The sequence below is a fragment of the Schistocerca americana genome, chromosome 9 (assembly GCF_021461395.2).
Source record: "Schistocerca americana isolate TAMUIC-IGC-003095 chromosome 9, iqSchAmer2.1, whole genome shotgun sequence".
NCBI lineage: Eukaryota > Metazoa > Arthropoda > Insecta > Orthoptera > Acrididae > Schistocerca > Schistocerca americana.
Window position 1 is genome coordinate 51,343,360 of NC_060127.1, and position 25,688 is coordinate 51,369,047.

The window sequence follows — 25,688 nt, forward strand, 5'->3', positions numbered from 1 at the left end:
GGAAGTAGTGGTTGGGAAAGGAGTGATACAGGGTTGTAGCCTGTCCCCGATGTTATTCAATCTGTATATTGAGCAAGCAGTAAAGGAAACAAAAGAAAAATTCGGAGTAGGTATTAAAATTCATGGAGAAGAAGTAAAAACTTTGAGGTTCGCCGATGACATTGTAATTCTGACAGAGACAGCAAAGGACTTGGAAGAGCAGTTGAATGGAATGGACAGTGTCTTGAAAGGAGGATATAAGATGAACATCAACAAAAGCAAAACAAGGATAATGGAATGTAGTCAAATTAAATCGGGTTATGCTGAGGGAATTAGATTAGGAAAGAAGACACTTAAAGTAGTAAAGGAATTTTGCTATTTAGGGAGTAAAATAACTGATGATGGTCGAAGTAGAGAGGATATAAAATGTAGACTGGCAATGGCAAGGAAATCGTTTCTGAAGAAGAGAAAGTAGTTAACATCGAGTATAGATTTAAGTGTCAGGAAGTCGTTTCTGAAATTATTTGTATGGAGTGTAGCCATGTATGGAAGTGAAACATGGACGGTAACTAGTTTGGACAAGAAGAGAATAGAAGCTTTCCAAATGTGGTGCTACAGAAGAATGCTGAAGATAAGGTGGGTAGATCACGTAACTAATGAGGAGGTATTGAATAGGATTGGCGAGAAGAGAAGTTTGTGGCACAACTTGACTAGAAGAAGGGATCGGTTGGTAGGACATGTTTTGAGGCATCAAGGGATCACAAATTTAGCATTGGAGGGCAGCGTGGAGGGTAAAAATCGTAGAGGGAGACCAAGAGATGAATACACTAAGCAGATTCAGAAGGATGTAGGTTGCAGTAGGTACTGGGAGATGAAGAAGCTTGCGCAGGATAGAGAAGCATGGAGAGCTGCATCAAACCAGTCTCAGGACTGAAGACCACAAAAACAATGTTATATTAATTAATAACAATAATTGCAATATGCGACACCATCACAAATGTTTACTAAATGTTGAGAATGTCGTTTTTCGTTTAATCTTTACATTGTATTACAACAGCCTTAATTTGATTTCGTATTGTTCATGATGCAAACATGTACCACATTTTAAGCTGACCATCTCTATAATCCACATTCACGGATACATTTTACTTCCGATTGACTTTTGCACCATAGCACGCGATCAGTGCTAGTTATGGACGCTCGTCAGTTGCCAGCACTGCAAGACAAACACTTTAATATTTCCCTCTCTCACTTCTATTAACCCTGCAGTCGCCTCGAAACATAGCAATCTGCCACTGACGTAAGCGGCAAACTTTACATAGCTCACAGTCGAATTTACCAACGTCAATTAAGATTAACCACATCTTTAAATATTGCGGTCTCTGTAAGCAGTTTTGTTTGTCACTCAGCAAGAAAAATGTGCTATTGGAAAGTTCTTATTGTTAATTGGTATTTTCGAATTTTGCTGTTAGTTGCTAGAAGTATATTATTGAGTGGAATCGCGGCCCGCAGTTTCACGAACACTGCGATAGGCCATAAATAAGACATTCCTGTTTTCTCTGAAAACCGATACTGTGAAAGAAAACAGCACGCAGCTCTGAATACAGTTTTTGTTTAAAACTAAATATAATGAGGGAGAATCTGTATGGGAGAAACAAGTTGTCTAATGGTTGAAATGCTCTGCTGTCGTAGTGAAAACAAACTTCGAGAAGGAAAACAAAACCGCGCATTTCCGCAGCACTGCACTGCACTGCACAGCATATTCCTTCTTGCAGTTGGTATTAACGGGAAGCAGTACATTGTTGTTTAACAAAATATATAGCCTATGTCCTTCTGTATGATTATTAGAGTATGGAGTAACAATCTGAAGTATAGGGGTTTTTGCTAAAAACCTTTCTCTGTTAAATATTACACCTATTGAAGAACTAAATAGCCTAAGTCCGTCAAAATATATTTTTTACTATTGTGTGGAAGTTTGAAGAAAAATGATCAAGAAGATTTCGAGATTTTTGGTAACAACATTTCTCCTTTGTATATAACATTCATTTATATGTTTATTATTGACATATGGTCCCAATAGGATCACTCGAGGTACAATCGATCAATATCACTTTTGATGATTGGCCTTCCTTTGTGTCTAAATTTGTTTCTTCCTTTCAGAATGAAGTCTCTTTCTTTCATCAGACCACAGTGTTCCAGTCCGTTTTCTATTTTCCGTCTGACCATCTTTTCAATCACAATTTTTTTGTCTGAATGTTTTCCTATCTCTAACGTCCGCCTGAGTTGTACCATCTACTGTAAGATCTTCCTCAATCGCAGCGATCCATTTGATTGGCTCAGTTTTAGCCTTACTTCTATTTTCGTAGGATTCTACTATTTGTTTTGCCAACCTAGTGGGTGCCATTCTTTTAATGTACCTATAAAATTTAAACCTTGGTTTTCTCATGTCACCATGTATGTATGTGTATTCTTTTATTTTCTTATTACTTCTCAGCCTATAAGTTTCTCCATCAGTAATTTTGCGGCCTAATGCTTTTCTAATATTCTTTCTCTTGAATTTCTTCAGTATACGTCTTTCTACTTAAAATTAAAGTTTCTGCTCCATAAAGACATTCAGATCTGATTAAAGTGCTGTAAGGCCTGAGTTTACTGAATTTAGAAAGTGATCTTTTGTTATAAGTATTTTGTGTTAATCTGAATGCAGCTGCTATTTTTTGACAGTGATCTTCGTTTGCACTTTTTTCCAGACCGTTTTCTTGTATGATTTCCCCCAAGTGTTTAAACTGAGAGATCCTTTTATTCTTCCGTATTTTGTGTTCAAAAACTTTGGCGCCTGTTTCTTGCATGTCATACATTCCGTTTTTTTGGGATGATATTTGTAGTCCTACTTTTCCCGCAACTTCTTTAAGAATTTCAATTTGTTTTTGACACGTGGTAATATTCCTATTTAAAATTGCCAGATCATCTTCAAAGGAGAGGCAATCTACTGTAATATTACTTCTGCGTAGCTTGATTGACTGATCTTTATTTTGACTCGACATTTGCTCTCGCCATTCTGTAATTACCTTTTCCAAAACACAGTTAAACACTACTGGAGAGATTCCATTTCCCTGTCTAACACCAGTCTTTATATCAAATTGTTTAAAATTTCTCCCATGAATTTAACTTTACAGCTAGTATCAGTTAACGTTTCCTTACTCAGCGTTAGGATTGTATTATCTAACCCTTGTTCCTTTAAAATTTGAAAAAGATATTCACGATTAATTAAATCGTACGTCTTTTTAAAATCCACAAATGTTCATGCAATATTGTTACCAGAAATTCTTTGGTGCCTAGGGGTTAGTTTTAAATTAAGAATCTGTTCCGGACAGGATCTGTTTGGTCTAAAGCCTGCTTGATAATTGCCAATTTTAGATTCTAACTGTTCTATCAAGTAAACATTTCGAGAAAATTTTGTACATGAACGGGAGAGGAAAGATTCCTCGGCAATTATTAACATAAGTTCTATCCCTTTTTTATGGAATGGATGAATTAGGGCAGTTATCTAGTCCTCAGACATTTTCTCAGCTTGCCAGTATGTGCTATTAGTTGAGTGATCTCTTTTATAGTGTTAGGGCCAACTGATTTTAGTTGTTCTGCAACTATAGCGTCTTCTCCGGATGCTTTATTGTTTTTAAGTTTTTGTTTAATTATTTCGATTTTGTGAGGCTCCATAGAGTTAGGGTTGGTGTTATTAGTTTGCTGTGGTTGGAATTTATTATCTGTTTCTGGACAGTTTAATAGTTTTTTAAAATAATTAACAAGTGCATTACAATTTTTCTGTTTTTTTTTTCATTTTCGAAGCAAAGACTATGAGATTGATAACCACTTAGTTTTGTTTTGAATCTTTTATAAAAGTTTCTTGTATTGTTCTTTTGGGAGTCTTTTTCAAATTTTAAAAGTTGGGCATTTTCGTAGTTTCTTTTGGCCTGTCGGGTTAATTTAAATGTTTCTTTTCTTAAGGTTAGAAAGATGTATGTACTTTCAGTTTTGTTACTGTTCCAGCTTTTTGAATGCCTAAAGCCTAGCCTTAACTGCTGTTTCACAATCCTCCTTCCACCAAGGGTGCTTTTTGTTTTTGTGAAGCAGAATTAAATTTTTTGCTGTTTTGATGAACTTTTCTTGTAGTGTTTGCCAATTGTTGGATTATTTTTTGTCAAGTTCGTTTGTTAGAGTTGGCATTATTTTAGCAGTATCAAATTTTTGCATAATATTTTTTGTTTTGAAGAGTTTTTGAGGTTGGAGTTTCACTTTTAATCGCATTAAATAATAGTTAGAATCAATATTAGCCCCTTTCTTAACTTGGACATTTAAAATCACTTTCGAGTTAGGGTATGAAATTGCCACATGATCGATTTGAAATTCTCCAATAAATGTATTGGGTGCCCCCTAAGTTTTTGCTTAGAAGAGTTCTTCTTAAAATGTATTGACATGATCTTAAGGTAGTTTCACGTTGCACGTTTGAAACCGTATTTGGCCGTTTCAGTTTGTTCATTTATGCCCAGGAGATCCACCAACCGGTTTTTTATATATTTTCTCTTTAACTAATTAAGCTAAAAGTCGTCCATTATAATTTTATCATGGGTTGAGGGAATTTTCGGAATGATGCTGTAGTGTCCCTTGGGCGATTTTTACGGACAGTGCGTGTGCGATGAATATAAAAACAGTGAATAACATAAAATAGACAAGACTTAAAAAGCAATTGTGAAGAACTATATCAGTAATATTTATGAAAACCTGCAACGTAAAGGACCTTGGCGCTGATGATTAATATCGTAGTGAAAAATACATCGAAATCAAATATTTGTATCTTTGTGTAATTATACACACGATGGACAGAACAAATCTTTTGCTTCTGCTTCTTTTGTTCGTTAGAGATTGTGGGTAGCGCTTAACGCTTTCAGAGGACGTATTGTTTTCTCTCCTAGACGATGTTATCGTGAGTATGTAAACTATTACTTAAATTATATGTATAAAGAATAGCTCATGTTATTATTTCAAGGTAATATAAGCACCTCATCTCAATGTTTCACTTGCAGAGAAAGATTAATTAGTATTATTCAGCTGATACAACGCCGAAAAGCCTTTATCACTGATGGGCAACAATTGGCCGCCATTAAGCGGCAGATTCAAATATTAAGTTATTTTGCAGACTTCATTCATAGCAGTGGCTACTAATACATTTTAAACCATTATTCACTTTGAGGTTGAGGATTTCAGTAATTCGCATTTACAAGATTTCAGATATTTTCAGCGATATCAGTTAAGGCAGATCCGTGAACTCTGGCCTGGACTTCATTTCATGAAATTATCAACTTGTAGGGAGCCTGGCGATCATCTAAAATAAAATCACGCATTTATTTGGCCTCCTACAAAGTATTCAGCTTATATTGGCCCTGCCTAAGTAATGAAAATAATTAATGTTAGAGTATCATCTTAGATAGTGTAACGTACGGGACCAAAATAATGGTTTCTAAAGTTTCCTAAGTTTCATGAACTTCTTCAGCTTTTGTACGGTTATCCTCATTGGCCCACATATGGGCATTAATTAAAGTGCATGCTTTATTTGTGCATTTAAGAGAAATTGTCTTTAGTCTCTTATTAGTGAGTTTTCCCTCCGTTATTGAATTTAAAATAATTATGGAGACTGCAAAAGCAAAGCCCAGGTGTAGCGTATTATTAAGTACTATTTTATCAGTTTTACTTTTAAAAAGACGATAACTACCGAAATCCATGGTGTTATTGTCCGTCATTCGTGTATCCTGAAGCACAAAAATTTGAATCTTCTGTTCTTTTAGTGTATCTCCCAATTCATGAAGTTTACTTGGTTGCAAAAAATGTATTCGTTTTGATATTAACTTGGCCAGAGGACTCCGACTTCCTCTGCTGAATCACGCTGCATTGTAACCTGGCCGCTCCAGCATCCGAAAGGTCAGTTGCGCCAGTAATTTTGGCAGTGGACTGACGACCTGGAGTAATATTGTGATTATCAAAATCCTCCGTGATAATTGTACTTGAAATGAGGTGGGGTTGAGCAGATCATTGAGTGAACTCAGAGTGTTAAGACTGTAAGGGATAGTACCAGAATATAAAATTGAGCCGCACCGCTGGTGAACAGACACTGACCACTTTGCCGCTTGCTACAAGACAGACGCAAAGTGGATTTGGTTTTATTTTGTCTTGGTCCGCGATTGCTTCTTCTGTATTCGCAGCTGTCCTCTATATCTGATAGAACGTTCACTATGCGTCACCTGTGACCAGTGCAATATCCGAGGTCGGCTTCTTAGGCTTTAAGTTACAAAGTCTTGGATCCATTTACATACATGTGGAACCTATATCCGTCCGAATATTTGTTAGAGTATAGAGTAAAAATTTGAAGTACATTGATCAAGAGCTTTATCTAACTTTCGGTAACAACTATGGGGAAATGGAAAAAGAAAGAAACCAACATGATATGGAAAAATTATCCGAATAGGACGGGGATCGCTAGACGTTATGTACATGTAACGACAGTCTCATTACGGTTCCAGAAAAAAATGGATGATTTCTTCAAGAGAAAGAGCTCCACAAACTGAGCAAGTGAATAAAGTTTGGGTCCATCTCTGGCCCTGTTGCAAGCAGTTCTTCGGCTTGGCATTGATTGAAATAGTTGTCGGACGTCCGCTTGATGGATATCGTCTCAGATTCTATCCAGTTGGCATGGTTGGATCGTCTAAATACCGAGATGGTTGGAGGGCCATTCCAATAATGCTCCAAACTTTCTCAATCCGGCGACCTTACTGGCCAAGATGAGGTTTGGCAAGCACGAAGACAAGCAATAGAAAGTCTCGCCGTGTGCGAGCGGTCTTTGTCTTGCTGAAATGTAAGCCCAGGATGAGTACAGAACGGGCCGTAGAATATCGACGACGTACCGCAGACAATCACTCCTGGATGTCAGGCCGTATGGCTGGCAACAGTCAGGTTCGTATCCCACCGCTCTCCAGTGCATCTCAGACACATCTTCGCAGCTCATGGGGGCTCAGTTCGAAGCGGTCTCATCACTGAAGACATGAACTCAAATTCGTTGCAAGTCTCCTGCAGAAATATTGTGCCCTGCTGCCCCTACAGTCGACCACAGTTGGAAAAGTGATTCTGGTGCAGGATTTTGTGCTCGAACTGAACTCTTAGTTATGTGCCATGAGTGTTCGATGGGACTCGTCTCGGCGATCTGTGTGGATAAATCGTTCGCCAGATTTGTCCAGAATGTTCTGATACAGCGCATTGTCATCCATAGCCACCCACACATTGTTTGGGTACATGAATGGCTGCAGATGGTCTCCAGTCAACGATGATCCAGTCAACGATCGATTCAATTGGACCACAGGATCCAGTCCATTCCATGTAAACACAGCCCATACCGTCATGGAGCCACCAACAGTTTGCACAGTACTTTGCTGACAACTTCGGTCCATATCATCGTAGACTCGAACCCTACCATCAGCTCTTACCAACTGAAATCGGGACTCATCTGACCAGGTCACGGTTTTCCTGTCGCTCAGGGTCCAACCGATATCGTAACGAGTCTTGGAGAGGCGGTGCAGGGGATGTCGTGCTCTTAGCAAAGGCACTCGCGCTGGTCATCTTTTGCTGTAGCCCATTAACACCACTTTTACAGCACTGTCCCAACGGATACTTCTGTCGCACTTCCCACATTGATTTCTGCAGTTATTTGACGCAGTGTTGCGCTTGTCTGTTAGCAGCGACAACTCTGCGCAGGTGCCGTTGCTCTCGGTCATTAAGGGAAAGCTGTCGGCCACTGCGTTGTTCATGGTGAGAGGTTGTTGTTGTTGTATTGGTCTTCAATCGAGAGACTGGTTTGATGCAGCCCTCCATGCTACTGTATCCTGGGCAAGCTTCATCATCTTCATGTAACTACTGTGAAACGTTCCCTTTGAAAAATTAATGAATGACTGTGCTGGTAAACTTCTACGTTGTTTGCTTTTCAAACAGCTGAGCAAAACTCAACGTACTCAAACAGTTTTCTCTTTGCTTATTCTGATAATCACTAAACAGACACACAATATTTTTAGCGCAAGACGATCTGAATTTCAATAATTCCTACAAAAGAGTTGCCTTGACTAACAATAACCTATACCTTTTATGAATCACTTACCCCACAAAATCTTCGTTACTCGAACTACTGCAATACAGCGAACGCCAATACTGCCAGCTAAATAAAACATTCTGACTACTGAAGGCACTAACTACTAAATGGCTCTGAGCACTATGGGACTTAACATCTGCGGTCATCAGTCCCCTACAACTTAGAACTACTTAAACCTAACTAACCTAAGGACACCACACACATCCATGCCCGAGGTAGGATTCGAACCTGCGACCGTAGCAATCGCGCGGTTCCGGACTGAGCGCCTAGAACCGCTAGACCACCGAGGCCGGCGCTAACTACTGATAGGCATAGTTAGCAAATGAAAGATTTAGAGAACAGACAATGTATTTACCTTAATAGCGTTCAAAAGTCATAATTCTATATATATATATATATATATATATATATATATATATATATATATATATATAATTTTATGACATCCAAATAAACAATTTTCCTTTTTCTGACGGACGCACGTCCAGATCGTCCACTCAAAACTCTGGCATCTCTCTTTCCACATCCACCACTGTTGGTGGCTCACCTCCAACTGCCCAACGCTACGCGCTGTTCACATCCAACTGCCCAACACTACACTAGCGAATATTCCAACAATGAGTCCAACCAGCCACAGACTGCACGCAGCGCAGTCAGTGATTTTCATACAGAGCACTACGTGGCGTTACCAACATAAAAAACTAAAGAGCCTACTTACATCTGCAACCTATACCCTTCTGAATCTCCTTAATGTATTCATCTCTTCGGCTCCCTGTGGTTTTTACCCTCCACACTGCCCTCCAATACTTACCAACGGACCCCATCTTCTAGTCAAGTTGCGCCACAAATACCTCTTCTCCCCATTTCTATTCAATACCTCCTCATCAGTTATGTGATCTAACCATCTAACCTTCAGCATTCTTCAGTAGCACCACATTTCGAAAGCTTCTATTCTCTTCTTGTCTAAACTATTTATTGTCCACGTTTCACTTCCATACATGGCTACACTCCATACAAATACTTTCAGAAACGACTTCCTGACATTTAAATGTATACACGATGTTAACAAATTTCTCTTCTTGAGAAACGCTTTCCCTGCCATTGCCAGTCGACATTTTATATCCTGCCTACTTCGACCATCATCAGTTATTTTTATCCTCAAATAGCAAAACCCATCTACTACTTTAAGTGTCTCATTTCCTAATCTTATTCCCTCAGCATCGCCCAATTTAATTCGACTACATTGCACTATCGCCGTTTTGCTTTTGTTGATGTTCATCTCATATCCTTCTTTCAAGACACTGTCCACTCCGTTCAACTGCTCTTCTAGGTCCTTTGCTGTCTCCGTCAGAATTAGAATTCATCGGCACACGGCAAAGATTTTATTTCTTCTTCATGGATTTTAATTCCTACTCCGAATTTTTCTTTTGTTTCCTTAACTGCTTGCTCAATATACAGATTGAACAACATCGGGGAGAGGCTACAACCCTGTCTCACTCCCTTCCCAACCACTGCTTCCCTTTCATGCTCCTCGACTCTTATAACTGCCATCTGGTTTCTGTACAGATTGTAAATAGCTTTTTCGCCCCCTGTATTTGAACCCTGCCACTTTCAGAATTTGAAGTATTCCAGTCAACATTGTCAAGAGCTTTCTGTAACTCTACAAATGCTACGAGGGTAAGTCAATTATTATCCGCAATTTAGTTATATCTTTGTTTATTTTGATAGTACTATCGTTTTACGTTGATGACGTATGCCTTATTTGTTGTTATATCTTTGCAATTTTCAAGCTGCTAGGTTAGTTTCGTTATCGCTGTTAATCATGGCTGCTCCGCTGTCTATTTGCACCAAAGAAGAGCAACGTTCAGTGATCCGTTTTTTGTGGTCGGAAGGCGTATCAGGGGCCGAAATTCATCGAAGACTTTCGGTACAGTGCGGGAACAGCGTTTTGCTACAACGGAGTATCTACGAATGGATTGAAAAATTCCGAAATTGTTGCGTTACGCACGGCGAAGGAGTCGGACGAGCGTTTACCGCCACAAATGCAGAATCCATTGAGCGTTCACGTGAAATGATTCACTTAGACAGACCTTTAACTATTGACGAAGGGGCACATCGTCTGCAAATTAGTCACAGTTCTGCCTACGAAATCATCCACAACAGACTTGAGCTTCGTAAAGTTTGTGCAAGATAGGTCCTAAAACAACTCACACAGTTGCACAAACAAACGCGCTTGGACATCTGCAAAAAACTTTTGGATCACTGTGGTAACGAAGTGGACAACTTCTTAGACAGGATCATTACTGGTGACGAAACATGGATCGATCATTACGAGCCGGAGAGTAAACGGCAGAGCATGGAATGGAAACATCCAAATTCTCCGTGCAAGAAAAGGTCAAGACTCAACCGTCCGCAGGAAAACTGATGCTTACGGTATCTTGGGACGCACAAGGTCCAGTACTGCAACATTACGGGGAAAGGGGCTCAACAATAGTCTACGTTACAGTGAGATGCTTACTGCCAGGCTAAAGCCTGCAATTCGAAGCAATCGTCGACGAGGATTACTGAGAAAAGGTGTTGCACAACAATGCCCGTCCGCATACTGCTGCTCGCACTGCTGAAACGCTCCAGAAACTCAAATTTGAATTACTGTACCCCGATCCTGCCCCTTGTGACTATCACTTGTTTGGTCCACTCAAACAGGCATTAAGGTGCCGTCGATTTGCCCCGCAAAAAACAGTGAAAGAAGCGGTGCATTCCCTGCCCGCAGCTCAATGAGATCCTTTTATGAGGGCATCAGGAAGCTTGTACAACGATGGACCAAGTGCGTTGAAACGCAAGGAGACTAATGTCGAAAAATGGTGTTCTTGTAAGTTTCCTATTTGATTACAACAAAATTTTATTACTACTTTGCGGATAATAATTGACTTAACCTCGTAGAAACGTAGGTTTGCCTTTCCTTAATATACCTTCTAAGATAAGTTGTAAGATCAGTATTGCCTCAGGTGAGCCAACATTTCTACGGAATCCAAAGTGATCCTCCTCGAGGTTGGCTTCTACCAGTTTTTCAATTTGTCTGTAAATAATTCGTGTTAGTATTTTGTGGCCGCCGGCCGCGGTGGTCTCGCGGTTCTAGGCGCGCAGTCCGGAACCGTGCGACCGCTACGGTCGCAGGTTCGAATCCTGCCTCGGGCATGGATGTGTGTGATGTCCTTAGGTTAGTTAGGTTTAAGTGGTTCTAAGTTCTAGGGGACTGATGACCACAGCAGTTGAGTCCCATAGTGCTCAGAGCCATTTGAACCATTTTTATTTTGTAGCCGTGACTTATTAAACTGATAGTTCGGTAATTTTCACACCTGTCGACACCTGCTCTCTTTGGAGTTTGAATTATTATATTCTTCTTTATGTCTGAGGGTATTTGTCCTGTCTCATACATCTTGCTCACCAGGTGCTAGCGTTTTCTCATGGCTGTCTCTCCCAAGGCTATCAGTAGCTCTAATGGAATGTTGTCTACTCCCGGGACCTTGTTTCGACTTAGGTCTTTCAGTGCCCTGTCAAATTTTCTCGCAGTATCATATGTCCCATTTGGTGGGAGTAATGCTTGAAATTTGGTATTCCCGGCATATTCTTCACACTGTGGATCGCGGAATACTGAATTTCCTAACGATTTCCGGTACGGAACCTGCCATGTATCTCGCTCGAACTGCGACGCCGAGTTTAAAGTCCGGTAATCCACATCGTGCGGCCTTAATCATGTCGGAAACCTTTTCACATATATCTGATGAGTATAAACGGTAGTTCCGCTAATTCAATATTCTTTTGTACCTTGCGTATGCGATACTACTGTCATCTGTAAATGCGCATACCGGTATCCGATGATGTTCTATCATAGTAAGTAAGGAATATATGTCTTCATGTTGTATACATGTATTAGTTTGTAATGTCTTTCTAGTGAGTAAGAGTGCTACCTGAACATGAATATACCAAAATTATAACTTACAAAAGAATGTGACAGATAGTTTGCAGGAGTACAGTCTAAAGGTTAAAACGACAATGCGTAACATTTGAGCACCATTAATAGAAAACGCAAGGCTAAAGTACATAAATAGCAAATAAAATCCGTAAAAAAAGGATTACTAACCAAGTGGTGCTAAATAATAAATCTGGAAACCCAAAAATTGGTCATAATGTGCAGATGTATATAAAAAATAAATGGTACAAGTCTCAACGTGATTAAACAAATATTTTTGTCAGAATCCGCGTTATTAAGAAAAATTGAAGACGCTAAATATTAGAATTAGAAATATGAGTATTTGTATGAAGCTTCAGTTTAGTATAAAAACATTAATTATGTAACCGTATTGAGCTACCTCTAATAGTTTTTGAAAGATTTGTAGAAAACTTAATTTGGAACTAAAACGTCCTTATTTGTAGTAGATTAAGTATCTGTTATATTAATGCTACAATCTTTTGGTTACAGAACGTGATGAAACCTATTAAATAATAGAGCTATTACAAATTTCAAGGCTTGGATGCAAATAATAACAAACACAAGGTCTCTTAAAGATGTAGTTCAGATGTCAGGTTCTACTGTCTGTTCCGTTCTGAAAATTCTAGACGGCACAGTATAAGCGCAGGAGAGCTAAAACTTTTTCTGTGATTTTAACTAACTACATGCATAAAAAAATTACGAATATTCAAAATTAAAACACAACAGTGTTCTCGCGAGAACTGTACACCGTCCTGCATCGCTTACATTTCGCAGAAGTAACTGTCAGCTTGCCGCCCGTAATGTTAACAAATCCACGTGGCAAGTGGTGACAATTATTTTCCGCTTTTGTGGCGAGAAATTATTTTGATGAGCAGAAGTCAGGGCGAAAGACAATTTAATAGGAAATTGCCGTAGAGACCGCCTCTGAACTGTTCATAGTGCTGTTTAGGATAGAGAGATTTACTGCCAGTATGAACATAATGAATATTACAATGTCTTGCGTGTGAAACTTTACCAAATACATGCATCAATTAGAACTCAAAATCTTCATTCATAACCATAGTTCTGATCCCGTTGAGGAAATAAAGAATAGACACATTTCTTTCAGTGGGCTGGACAATAATGTAGACTTGTAGACTGGGAACTATGATCAGTATGTTCTCCATCGCTTTCTAGCTGACCACAGAAATAGTTTCCAGGCTCCCGTAAAAGACGGCGAACAATTTTCTAATATTTAAAAAATTTTCTCGATTTACTTATGACTGAATATATATAACTGTATCATTATTTTTGTTTCTCCGGAAAGAAACTTGCCGTCCCGCTTACTTCTACTTCGGAGTACATCTGCAGTTGCCGCGCCTTTTCAGTAGCACACTGTGACGCACCTGTTATGCCTAACTCAGCAGAACTTTGTCAACAAGGAAGACAGAGCGTGTAATGTTTTCTGACAACGCGCCATCCATGCTGCGGAACGGTCAGGTTGGAAGTCAAGTGTAACTTACTTTTTGGAGTCTACTCGTACCACATTACTCTCACTATACCACCGTGAGAGATAGGAGATCCATTATTAGAGTCAGAATTTAAAAGAACTTTTTAAGACAAGATGGAATAAGGCAGGGGATATAAATAACAGTCCATCAGAATTTCTAAAATAATTGGGGGAAGTGGCAAAAAAATTACTGTTTACCTGGGTGTTTAGAGGGTTGGGTTGAGTTGTTGGGGGAGGAGACCAGACAGCGAGGTCATCGGTCTCATCGGATTACGGAAGGATGGGGAAGGAAGTCGGCCGTGCCCTTTCAGAGGAACCATCCCGGCATTTGCCTGGAGTGATTTAGGGAAATCGCGGAAAACCTAAATCAGGATGGCCGGACGCGGGATTGAACCGTCGTCCTCCCGAATGCGAGTCCAGTGCCTACCCACTGCGCCACCTCGCTCGGTTGGGTGTTTAGAGTATATTTCACTGGCCATACACTATCAGACTTTCAGAAAAAGAAACATCATCCACACAACTCCGAAGACTGGAACAGCCGACATGAGCGGGGTTATCGCATAATTAGCTTAATATATTAATTCCAATCCCAAAGAAAGCAGGTGCTGACAGATGTGAAAATTACCGAACAATCAGTTTAATAAGTCACGGATGCTAACGCGAATTCTTTACAGACGAATGGAAAAACTGGTAGAAGCCGACCTCGGGGAAGGTCCGTTTGGATTCCGTAGAAATATTGGAACACGTGAGGCAATACTGACCCTACAACTTATCTTAGAAGCTAGATTAAGGGAAGGGAAACCTACATTTCTAGCATTTGTAGACTTAGAGAAAGCTTTTGACAATGTTGAGTGGAATACTCTCTTTAAAATTCTCAAGGTGGCAGGGGTCAAATACAAGGAGCGAAAGGCTATTTACATTTTGTGCAGAAACAAGATGGCAGTTATAAGAGTCGATGGACATGAAAGGGAAGCAGTGGTTGGGAAGGGAGTGAGACAGGGTTGTTGCCTCTCCCCGATGTTATTCAATCTGTATATTGAGCAAGCAGTGAAGGAAACGAACAAAAATTCGGAGTAGGTATTAAAATCCATGGAGAAGAAATAAAAACTTTGAGGTTCGCCGATGACATTGTAATTCTGTCAGAGACAGCAAAGGATATGGAAGAACAGTTGAACGGAATGGACAGTACCTTGAAAGGAGGGTATAAGATGAACATCAACAAATGCAAAGCGAGGATAATGGAATGTAGTCGAATTAAGTGGGGTGATGCTGAGGGAATCAGATTAGGAAATGAGACACTTAAAGTAGTAAAGGTATTTTGCTACTTGGGGAGCAAAATAACTGATGATGGTCGAAGTATAGAGGATATAAAATGTAGACTGGCAATGGCAAGGAAAGCGTTTCTGACGAAGAGAAATTTGTTAACATCGAGTATAGATTTTAGTGTCAGAAAGTCATTTCTGAAAGTATTTGTATGGAGTGTAGCCATGTATGGAAGTGAAACATAGACGATAAATAGTTTAGACAAGAAGAGATTAGAAGCTTTAGAAATGTGGTGCTATAGAAGAATGCTGAAGATTAGATGGGTAGATCACATAACTAATGAGGAGGTATTAAATAGGATTGCGGAGAAGAGAAGTTTGTGGCACAAATTGACTAGAAGAAGGAAGCGGTTGGTAGGACATGTTCTGAGGCATCAAGGGATCACTATTTTAGTATTGGAGGGCAGCGTGGAGGGTAAAAATCGTAGAGGGAGACCAAGAGATGAATACACTAAACAGATACACAAGGATGTAGGTTGCAGTAGGTACTGGGAGATGAAGCAGCTTGCACAGGCTAGAGTAGCATGGAGAGCTGCATCAAACCAGTCTCAGGACTGAAGACCACAACAACAACTTAACAGCTCATGCTGATACGAATAACATACAGAAGAACGGAAAATAAAATGAGGTATGGGTTGGATGTCGATCAATTTGGCTTCAGGAAAGGTAAAACCAGTTCTGACGTTCAGCTTCTTAATGGAAGCAAGGCTAAAGAAAAATCAAGACACGTTCATAGGATGTATACATGGAAAAAACGTTCGACAGTCCAAAGTGGTGGAAGATGTTCGAAGTTATGAGAAAAATAGGGGCGAGCTGTAGGGGAAGACGGGCAACATACAATATCTCCGAGAGCCCAGAGGGAGCAATAACAGTGGAAGACCAAGTATGAAGTGCTCAGTGTTGTGTCTAGACAAGACAGCCTAGACACAATGAGAGGAAGCCGAAAGGCACGCGCTAAGCTAAAGCAGGATGGCGTGAGGTCTGAAACAGGATACGTAATGAGTGCTATAAAGAAAAGTACGTAGCTTCTGGAATACTTAACTTTAATCCATCCTTTTGGTACATCTGGAGATTGTGGCGATACAAGTGAGACTCTTTAGATACATGCAATGTTACTAATGGCGCCTTGCTAGGTCGTAGCCATTGACTTAGCTGAAGGCTATTCTAACTATCTGCTCTGCAAATGAGCGAGGCTTCGTCAGTGTAGTGGCTAGCTACGTCGTCCGTACAACTGGGGCGAGTGCTAGTCAGTCTCTCGAGACCTGCCTTGTGGTGGCGCTCGGTCTGCGATCAAACAGTGGCGACACGCGGGTCCGACATGTACTAATGGACCGCGGCCGATTTAAAGCTACCACCTAGCAAGTGTGGTGTCTGGCGATGACACCACAAAAATAACCCCTGACGGACGGAGCAAGGAGGACATAAAAAGCAGACTAACATGGTAGAAAGGGCATTCCTGGCCAAGATACGTCCATTAGTATCAAACATGGAACTTACTTTGAGGAAGACGTTTCTGAAAATGTGCTACCGCTATACGGTAGTGAAACATTGTCCGTGGTAGAACTTGAACAGAGAAGAATGGAAACATTTGAAATGTGATGTTACAGAAGAATGCTGAAAATTAGGTGGACTGATATGGTAAGGAATGAGGAGGTTCTCCGGAGAATCGGCGAGGAAAGGAATACATAGAAAACACTGACAAGAAGAAGGGACAGGATGATAGGACATCTGTTAATGAATTAACTTCGATGGTAATAGAGGAAGCTGGAGTGGGTCAAAACTGTAGAGGAAGACGGAGATTGGAAGACATCCAGCAAATGATTGAGGACGTTGGTTGCAAGTGCTACTCTGAGAGGAAGGGGTTCGCACAGTAGACAGATTTGTGGTGGGTCGCATCAAACCACTCAAAGATTGGTGACCACAGAAATATGCCATCCTTAGTTTTACTTTTTGTGATGAATTACAAGCAGCCATATGTCACGTAACACACACAATATATGAGACAAGATGGTTATAAGGATTACAGCAGACCATATTGTGGGGTTTGGGGTACTTCCCTACATACTAAACATTAATCTTATCGAAAGTTGTGAAGCCTAGGCACACGAACTGTTGTATTAGGGATACCTTTTAAGTGTTATATCTTTGGATATGTGACCTTGCCTATATTCCTTACAGTCTCGCCTGAGGTGAATAGCCGGCCGAAGTGGCCGAGCGGTTCTAGGCGCTGCAATCTGGAACAGCGCGACCGCTACGGTCACAGGTTCGAATCCTTCCTCGGGCATGGATATGTGTGATGTCCTTAGGTTAGTTAGGTTTAAGTAGTTCTAAGTTCTAGGGGACTGATTACCTCCGCAGTTAAGTCCCATAGTGCTCAGAGCCATTTTTTGAGGTGAATACACGCCCACGCTGCATGTGTTTCTCAACACTCCTTACGTGGATATGAGGTTAGTGGCCTGCATGGCTTGGCAGTTTACTATAAGTACGGAAATGTGACTTCGAAGGCTAAGCTCGTGTGTTGACAAAAATTCTGTTCTGCGTATCTAAATATTCACTCCACAGACATCTCAACTCTACTGGAAGTCCCAGAAAGAATGGTTAGTAATGAGGGATAGGACAGAAACTCTCATCTGAAACAAAAGATCTCATGTGGACATATGCCCTATTTCGAATGATTCACGTGACAGAACATATCTAATGTACATTTGTTCTTGGGTTAGTGGCACACACGTATATATTTTAGCCACCCAGCCTCTGTGATGTTTTATTCTTGTCCAACTTGTTGCTTTCAGCTTCTTTGCTCTGGATGTTTCCTGCCGTTAAACTAGGCTGTCGAACGCGCAGCTGTCTATGGAGTGTTGTTAGTGAAATAGTGCAAGAGACTGCTAACGTATCGGAGAGAAGCATCCGTTGACTGCATTTGTAACGACACCCATGTGCACTAACGAAGAATATGCAGGTCTGTTGTATGTTTACGGTTTCTGCGATGGTAGTCCTCCTGCTGGTGTAGAAGAAAATCATCGGCGCTCTCTGATTCGTCGGATTCCGGATCGTAGAGTGTATACCAGAGTTTTTAGCAGACTGTGTATTCCTCCAAGTACGCATTGTTCATCTGAAATGTTTGTGGTAAGTTCCTACGCCACCAAACTGTGGAGGTCATCGACCTCTAGGCTTACATACTACTTAATCTAACTTAAACTAACTTACGCTAAGGACGACAACATACACCTATGCCCGAGGAAGGACTCGCACCTCCGACAGGGGAAGCCGCGCGAACCTTGACAAGACGCCCAAGACCGCGCGGCTGCCTCGCGTGGCTTTTCATCTGAGCGAGTAGTTCAACAAGCTGTGCAAGAACAGCCACACAACGTTGAAATGGTGCAGCACAGTTCTACTCCAGCACACTGCGACTTTCTGCACGTGTCAGTGTCAAACATTGCAATCGGAAAACTTGTACCCACTTTACATATATCGTGTCCACAGTTTTCACACTAGTGGCAATGCTACACGCCTTGAATGTCGTCACTACTTAAATGAGAATCGTCATTTGCTTCTATTAATACTATTCACCCACGACGAGACGTTTACACGCTATAGAATTAGCAACATACGAAATAATCATCGACTGTGGCGGGAAACAAATTTCCAAGTTAGCTTTTCAACAAATGTTTGGTGCATCATGATCGGTAACATGTTGATAGGCTCCAGAATGAGATTTTTACTTCCTGTCAGATCAAAGCTGTGTGCCGGCCCGACACTCGAACTCGGGACCTCTGCCTTCCGCGGGTAAGTGCTCTACCATCTGAGCTACCCAAGCACGACTCACGCCCCGTCCTCTCAGCTTTACTTCCGCCAGTAACTCGTCTCCTACCTTCCAAACTTTACAGAAGCTCTCCTGCGCGAGAGCCCCGGTTCGAGTCTCGGTCCGGCACAATAATGAAAGAGGTTTATCAGCACAGTAATTCATTAATTTTTCTAAGGGGACGTTTCAATATATATAAAAAAGTAAATTACCATCAAAACAAATGTATTCTAAAATGATATATATGGAAAGAGTTTCCAGTAGAATTAACAAACTTTTTGTCAGATCCTACAGCATCAGATTTTTGCTTATATGGTTGGATGTAGTCTTAATGTAGAACCGAAAGGTGAAGACGTGACAGGAACTGCTTGGTTGCATCATGGATGCTGCAGCCCTCATTAGGGATCGTACAGAGGTACTCAGACCAGCAACGCAACATGTACTCCCACGGGTACATAAACCCATTAGAGGGACGGCTTCATATTTGAACATTTACTGTGAACTGTAGAACAGCCATAATGCGATATTAACGATAAAGCTTAGAGGTTAATGTATTGAAAATACGTATTTTTCGATTGACACTTTGTAAAACGCATGTTGATATACGAGGGTGACTCAAATGAAAACCTTAAATTTGTAATAAAAAATCGAAATTTCGCGCCGTTATCCTGTAAGTTGGTATGCGTGCTACAAACAGCATGCAGAATGGCCTATAGGTTTCAGCATAGTGCAGATTCACACATACCGTCGCAGTATCAGTATAAAGATGGCCGTCCCACTTGCGGCTTGCACCAGGGAAGAACAGCGTTCTGTTATTTGGTTTTTGTGTAGTGAAGGTGTGAAACCTATTGAAATTCATCGACGAATGAAGATTCAGTACGCATGTTTGTCACAGCAGCAAGTCTACGAATGGAATAGGAAGTTCGCAAATGGTGTGACTTCAGTGGAAGATGCTCCTCGTCCAGGTCAGGCACAACGAGTTGTGACTCCACAGAACATTGCAGCAGTTGAAGCCATAGTGAAGAAAAACCGCCGAGTGACACTGAATGACATTGCAGTATGTTTACAGATTAGTCATGGGTCAGAACACTGCATTGTGTATGATGTGCTCCAGTTTCACAAAGTGTCTGCAAGATGGGTGCCACGGCAGCTGACTCCTGAAATGAGAGAACGACGTATTGATGCTTGTGAAGAACTTCCTCGGCGCTTTGCACGAGAAGGTGATGGCTTCCTTGCAAGAATCGTTACTGGGGAGGAAACCTGGGTTCACTTCCACCAACCGGAAACGAAGAGGGCTAGCAAGGAACGGTGCCAATGCTCATTACCAAAACTAAAGAAGTTTCGAACAGAACCATCAGCAGGGAAGGTAATGCTGACTCTCTTTTGGGACACAAAAGGCGTCATTTTGGAGCGTTACATGCCTAGAGGGACCAGTGTCACCAGTACATCATACACGGATCTCCTACAAAATCATCTGCGGCCTGCAATCAAATCAAAGCGACGTGGATCGCTGTCACCAGGTGTCCTTTTGCAACATGACAATGTAAGGCCCCACACTGCCCGTACAACAGTTGCAACATTCACAGGCCTGCATTTTGAGTGTCTTCCTCATCCACCATACTCACCAGATCTTGCCCCAAGTGATTTCCATATCTTTGGACCACTCAAAGACGCAATGGGAGGATAGAAGATCCGTTCTCACGAAGAGGTATGCCACGCGGTGCGTGAGTGGTCACGCGGCCTACCAAAGGAATTTTTTTCTAAAGGAATTTATTTGTGCGCTTTGCATTGAGCGTGGGGGAGATTATGTTGAAAAGTGATAAAGCTTTGTACCACTTCTGCACAATAAATAATATTTAAAAAAATATTTAAGGTTTACATTTGACTCACCCTCGTATTTACTGACAGTTATATGCGTTTTAATGTGTACTGAATGATACAGTAAGTAAATAATTATGTACATTAAATGCGTTCTACCTCGGAAACGATTCGGAATAGTACATACGTCCATATGAAGGTTTTTACTTCGAATGAGCGTTCCTGTCATATATCTGAATACTGACCATTCCTTGTGGGACAGAGGGATCTCAAGATGGCAAGAACTAAAATGCATTATACAAAATAATATAATCAAACGTAAATCTCTAAGAGATGTAAGTAGCATTATTCATGTTGCTCATTGCGATCACAGCTTTATGTCGGAAATTCCTTTCCTTCGTTAATACCTTGCGTAGTTCTCACAGAAGAATCACATTCTTCTCCTTTCCGCCGTTTCCTCGAACCACAGAAACAGTCAGCGAAGCCTCAACATGGTGGCAGCGGGCGCGCGCACACATTGCCGAAAGTTAAAAACGTTTCAATATATTTCACTTCGCGTCATTACGGCCGCGCCAGAATATTTCCATCAAAATTATACGAAATTCGCATTAAGCATTTTTGCCCATAATAATTATCGCTTAAACGCGGTGAGCGGCGGTGCGGGCGGCCCTTAATGGAATCAATCGAGTGTTCGCCCACACAATGTATATTTTTTTTCATCCTCCACCCACTCCTGCAGCACTTATTTTTTTATATCGCCAAATTCTCGTTCTATTATTTCGACTTCGCGAATTTAATTTTTTTTTTTTTATTTTGCAGCCAGACTGCCCTCTGGGGACTCTTTTTACCCCCCCTCCACTTTTTTTTATTCGGCCAGTCTCCAAATTACTGAGTCACTAATTTTTCGGCCTTTCTTTCTGCGTGCCTAGTGAGGACGGAGACAGAGAGACAGAGGGAGGGAGCTGCCGGGGAAATGAGCGCTCCTCTTCTGAATGGCGACCGGGCCGGGACACGCCAGCCGTTATTATATAGTTTTAATTCGTCTCCAGCCAGCTGCGGAGCCGCAATTTCTGCAGTAATTATTATTTAAATGCGTTTTTCAGTCGCCGCGGCGGCTCCACCGACCCGACCCCTCAAAATTGGTGTTCGGAGCTGCCAGCAGAGGCGAGGAGACCCACACGCGTCCCACCCACGCCTCAACCCAGTACAGTGGCCGGAAGTCAATTGTTTCATTATTCTCTCTTCCCGACTGGCTGCCATTTTTTCCCGTCTCACCCGCCCCCTCCCTGCCCCCCCCCCCCCCCCCTCTGCCACCAGCAAGCCATACAAAGTCCCGCCCATTAATTAACGTTATTATTACTTTGCTACAAATTTCTCGCAAAACCTCGTCTCTCCCCACCAGTCGCCGTCGAAATGTGTACAGTACGAGCAGGACTTTCTGGTTATCGTCAAGGCTATCACGCTTATTCGGAAGGCAAATAAGACATCTACATTTAACAGTGTAAAAAGCTAAGAGACACTAAGTGCGGAGCATAGCCACAAGTTCTTGGAACCACTGCTTCGGCATTGTGCTATATGGCAGCAGACTACACTACGTAATCAAAAGTATACGGACACCCCCAAAAAAGATACGTTTTTCATATTAGGTGCATAGTGCTGCCACCTACTACCAGGTACTCCACATCAGCGACCTCAGTAGTCATTAGACATCGTGAGAGAGCAGAATGGGGCGCCCCGCGGAACTCACGAACATCTAACGTGGTTAAGTGATTGGGTGTCACTTGTGTCATACGTCTGTACGCGAGATTTCCATACTCCTAAACATCCTTAGGTCCGCTGCTCGTGGTCTCGCGGTAGCGTTCTCACTTCCCGAGCACGGGGTCCCGGGTTCGATTCCTGGCGGGGTCAGGGATTTTTCCTGCCTCGAGATGACTGGGTGTTGTTGTGTCGTCTTCATCATCATTCATTCCCATCATGGTCGGAGGAAGGCAATGGCAAACCACCTCCACTAGGTCCCTGCCTAGTAAAGCGGTGCGGGTCTCCCACATCGTTCCCCTACGCTCTGTAAAGAAGCATGGGATTTCATTTCATTTCACAAACATCCCTAGATCCACTCTTTCCGATGTGATAGTGAAGTGGAAACGTGAAGGGACACGTACAGCACAAAAGCGTACAGGCCGACCTCGTCTGTTGATTGGCAGAGACTGCCGACAGTTGAAGAGGGTCGTAATGTGTAATAGGCAGACATCTATCCAGACTATCACAAAGGAATTCCAAACTGCATCAGGATCCACTATAGCAGTTAGGCGGGAGATGAGAAAACTTGGATTTCATTGCCGACCATTGCTCATAAGCCACACATCACGCCGGTAAATGCCAAACGACGCGTAAACACTGGACGATTGAACAGTGGGATAACGTTGTGTGGAGTGAGGAATCACGGTACACAACGTGAAGATCCGATGGCAGGGTGTGTGCATGGCGAATGCTCGGTGAACCTCATCTGCCAGAGTGTTTAGTGCCAACAGTAAAATTCGGAGGTGGCGGTGTTATGGTGTGGTCGTGCTGTTCATGGAGGAGGCTTGCACCCCTCGTTGTTTTGCGTGGCACTATCACAGCAGAGGTTTACATTGATGTTCTAAGCACCTTCTTGCTTCCCACTGTTGAAGGGCTATTCGGGGATGGCGATTGCATCTTTCAACAAGATCGAGCACCTGTTCATGATGCACGGCCTGTGGCGGAGTGGTTACACGACAATAACATCCCTCTAATGGACTGGCCTGCACACAGTCCTGACCTGAATCCTATAGAACACCTTCGGGACGTTTTGGAACGCCAACTTTATGCCAGGCCTCACCGAGCGACATCGATACCTCTCCTCAGTGCAGCACCCCGTGAAGGTTGGGCTGCCATTCCCCAAGAAACTTTCCAGCACTTGATTGTACGTATGCCTGCGAGAGTGGAAGCTGTCATCAAGGCTGGGCCAACATCATACTGAATTCTAGCATTTCCTATGGAGGGCGCCAAGAACTTGTACGTCATTTTCAGCTAGGTGTCCGGATACTTTTGCTCACATAGTGTATGTTCCCTATTGTACCGGAGGAAATAACGTTCGTCGGTACAGTGATGCGTTCTGAGTTTTACTCCTGGAGCAGGACGAGTTGATATTAGAACGCATAAAATAGAAAAAAATCGCACACCAAAAAATATTTAATGTAGAGTAATGAAGCTTCGGGAATACATTTGTCTAGTTAACATACACTCCTGGAAATTGAAATAAGAACACCGTGAATTCATTGTCCCAGGAAGGGGAAACTTTATTGACACATTCCTGGGGTCAGATACATCACATGATCACACTGACAGAACCACAGGCACATAGACACAGGCAACAGAGCATGCACATTGTCGGCACTAGTACAGTGTATATCCACCTTTCGCAGCAATGCAGGCTGCTATTCTCCCATGGAGACGATCGTAGAGATGCTGGATGTAGTCCTGTGGAACGGCTTGCCATGCCATTTCCACCTGGCGCCTCAGTTGGACCAGCGTTCGTGCTGGACGTGCAGACCGCGTGAGACGACGCTTCATCCAGTCCCAAACATGCTCAATGGGGGACAGATCCGGAGATCTTGCTGGCCAGGGTAGTTGACTTACACCTTCTAGAGCACGTTGGGTGGCACGGGATAGATGCGGACGTGCATTGTCCTGTTGGAACAGCAAGTTCCCTTGCCGGTCTAGGAATGGTAGAACGATGGGTTCGATGACGGTTTGGATGTACCGTGCACTACTCAGTGTCCCCTCGACGATCACCAGTGGTGTACGGCCAGTGTAGGAGATCGCTCCCCACACCATGATGCCGGGTGTTGGCCCTGTGTGCCTCGGTCGTATGCAGTCCTGATTTTGGCGCTCACCTACACGGCGCCAAACACGCATACGACCATCATTGGCACCAAGGCAGAAGCGACTCTCATCGCTGAAGACGACACGTCTCCATTCGTCCCTCCATTCACGTCTGTCGCGACACCACTGGAGGCGGGCTGCACGATGTTGGGGCGTGAGCGGAAGACGGCCTAACGGTGTGCGGGACCGTAGCCCAGCTTCATGGAGACGGTTGCGAATGGTCCTCGCCGATACCCCAGGAGCAACAGTGTCCCTAATTTGCTGGGAAGTGGCGGTGCGGTCCCCTACGGCACTGCGTAGGATCCTACGGTCTTGGCGTGCATCCGTGCGTCGCTGCGGTCCGGTCCCAGGTCGACGGGCACGTGCACCTTCCGCCGACCACTGGCGACAACATCGATGTACTGTGGAGACCTCACGCCCCACGTGTTGAGCAATTCGGCGGTACGTCCACCCGGCCTCCCGCATGCCCACTATACGCCCTCGCTCAAAGTCCGTCAACTGCACATACGGTTCACGTCCACGCTGTCGCGGCATGCTACCAGTGTTAAAGACTGCGATGGAGCTCCGTATGCCACGGCAAACTGGCTGACACTGACGGCGGCGGTGCACAAATGCTGCGCAGCTAGCGCCATTCGACGGCCAACACCGCGGTTCCTGGTGTGTCCGCTGTGCCGTGCGTGTGATCATTGCTTGTACAGCCCTCTCGCAGTGTCCGGAGCAAGTATGGTGGGTCTGACACACCGGTGTCAATGTGTTCTTTTTTCCATTTCCAGGAGTGTATATCATTGATTGACATTGCAAGATCAGAGGCTAATGTAAGCGCGAGAGATGCCACTGGTAATGCGGAATGGTGGTGTAGCAGCCAGAATACTGAAAACATTCAAACTTGCATGCATTTTGTTGTACTGATGCCGGATGTCATTTTGTAAGGTGGGAGTTCATTGCCTGTTGCACTTGGTCGGTCAATATAGGGACGTTTAATGCTGTTCGTGGACGACGCTGGAGTTCTCGTCCGATGGTGTCCCATGTGTGCTGGACTGGAGACAGATCTGGTGATCGACCAGGCCAAGGCAACATGTCGACACTCAGTAGAAACACTCCCTGGAATGCTGTTCTTGAATGGCTGCACAGCCGGTAGAATCACCAGACTGGCGTACAGTTTTTCAGTCAGGATGCGCGGGCTAACCGTGGGAGTGCTCCTG